This window comes from Amia ocellicauda, unplaced genomic scaffold (genome assembly GCF_036373705.1).
Source record: "Amia ocellicauda isolate fAmiCal2 unplaced genomic scaffold, fAmiCal2.hap1 HAP1_SCAFFOLD_60, whole genome shotgun sequence".
NCBI lineage: Eukaryota > Metazoa > Chordata > Actinopteri > Amiiformes > Amiidae > Amia > Amia ocellicauda.
Genome location: NW_027102990.1, coordinates 345,376 through 347,250, shown reverse-complemented (window position 1 = coordinate 347,250; position 1,875 = coordinate 345,376). Strand labels below are relative to the sequence as shown.

At 41.6% G+C, this 1,875-nt stretch overlaps 1 non-coding gene across 1 annotated transcript; it reads right to left on the bottom strand.

Moving 5' to 3' along the window:
- Positions 1-1,181: 1,181 nt before the first annotated feature.
- On the bottom strand, positions 1,182-1,296 carry LOC136739374 (U5 spliceosomal RNA). Its single transcript, XR_010812859.1, has one exon. It is a non-coding gene; the product is annotated as a U5 spliceosomal RNA (small nuclear RNA).
- Between the last annotated feature and the right edge of the window lie 579 nt (positions 1,297-1,875).

Below are 1,875 nucleotides of genomic sequence, written 5' to 3'. Positions count from 1 at the left end.
CATCCACCTTTTGGAGGTTTGTTCGTGTCTCTCCACTCTGCTCTGAAGTTTCGAGTCGTCTCTTCGTCATCATCAGCAATGCTGAATAAATCAAAATTGCGAAAGCAAGCAGTGGGAATCACGCTGTAAGAGTCTTTGTCGACCCCGCTTTCCCACTTCACCAACGCGTGCATCACCGCCATACTACCTTCACCTTCTTGTCCGTTTTTTCTGCGCCTTTTTCCCCCGACAAGTCACGGCACAAAAAACAGTCCCGCTCTGCATTCTGGTACTTGGCGTTCTTAATAACACCAACAGGGTGTAATCGCATAGACCACTCGAGTATAAAGTACTACATATCCCATCAGTTACAGTTTTTTTTCATCTTCTGAAACTGCAATTTAGCACTTTCAACTGTTTCTTAGTGATTCCTAGAATTACTAACCGGTATTGTAGTCAATGTGTTTATAACCTTTTTTGTTTAACGATTTGTGTGTTATCCTATGGGATCCCATGGTCTTTGATTTGGTCACGGAAGTGATTTGTCTTTGATTTGTTGTTCTAGAGTTGAATTTTAATTAGTTTTTCCCTTTTGTATAATTAGTGTAGTGCTACATTAAGTCTTTGTTTTTAAATAAATTTGACAATTTATATCTTTGGAATTGGTGTCTGCGTCCAATTATTACAGAAATTGAGTTCTACAAGACTCCAGGATTCGTGATAAGGTGATACTATGAATTCACTTCTTTAATTGAAATGTATAAGTGTACCTTACGCTACATATATGTATGTATGTATGTATGTATGTCCAATTGCTTTGACAATACAAATGAATTGAATTGAGAGGGAGAGAGAGAGAGAGAGAGAGAGAGAGAGAGAGAGACAGACAGACAGACTGACAAACAGAAAAACAGACAGACACAGACACACACACACACAGAGCCAGCCAGCCAGCCAGCTCAGCGATGACATCACGAGCCTCTCTCAGCTGACTGCTATGACATCACAGAGCACGTACATTCCGTTGCTTGCCGTCTGTCAACCACTCAGTCACTGCCAGCCAGACTGGCTGGCTGGCTGGATGGGGGGGCTGCTTGCTGCTGCTGCGTACCTTAGCAAGCTTATTTGCTTGACCGGCCTTCCTACTCCTCTGCCCACATGCCCACCTATGCCCGATCTGCTGTTCACCTGGATCACAGCTCCGCCCCAACAAGGCAGAGCCCCCCAAGAATGGTACAAACTCACCCACGATCCCCTCCACGGAAAGCTTTAGCAAAAGGCAAAAGCGTTATACGTAATGAAGAGGAACCCGAGTCCAAGACGCATCCGACCAGCCATACATATTTGTGTGTATTAAAGATCACATTTTCTTACATTTAGTTTTTCTGTACTTTATTACATCTTATTGTGATTTATAAAAGTATTGTTTCTTTTCCATATGTATGTATGTATGTGTGTGTGTGTGTGTGTGTGTGTGTGTGTGTCTGTCTCTGTGTGAAAGTTAGTGTGTGTGGGTGTGACAGTGTGTGTGAGTGTCTGTCTGTCTGTCTGTCTGTCATGTAACTCGCACATCTGTGAGGGCACCATTTTTGCAGAAGAGATGTACACATTTTGGAGCAACATATGCTGCCATCCAGACATCATCTTTTCCAGTGACGTCCCTGCATTTTCAAACAGATCACATTTTATTACACTTTGTTTATCTGTACTTTATTACATCTTATTGTGATTTATACTTGTAATGTTTCTTTTCCATATATATGTATGTACAGTGGGGGAAAAAAGTAATTGATCCCCTGCTGATTTTGTACGTTTGCCCACTGACAAAGAAATGATCAGTCTATAATTTTAATGGTAGGTGTATTTTAGCAGTGAGAGACAGAATAACAACAAGAA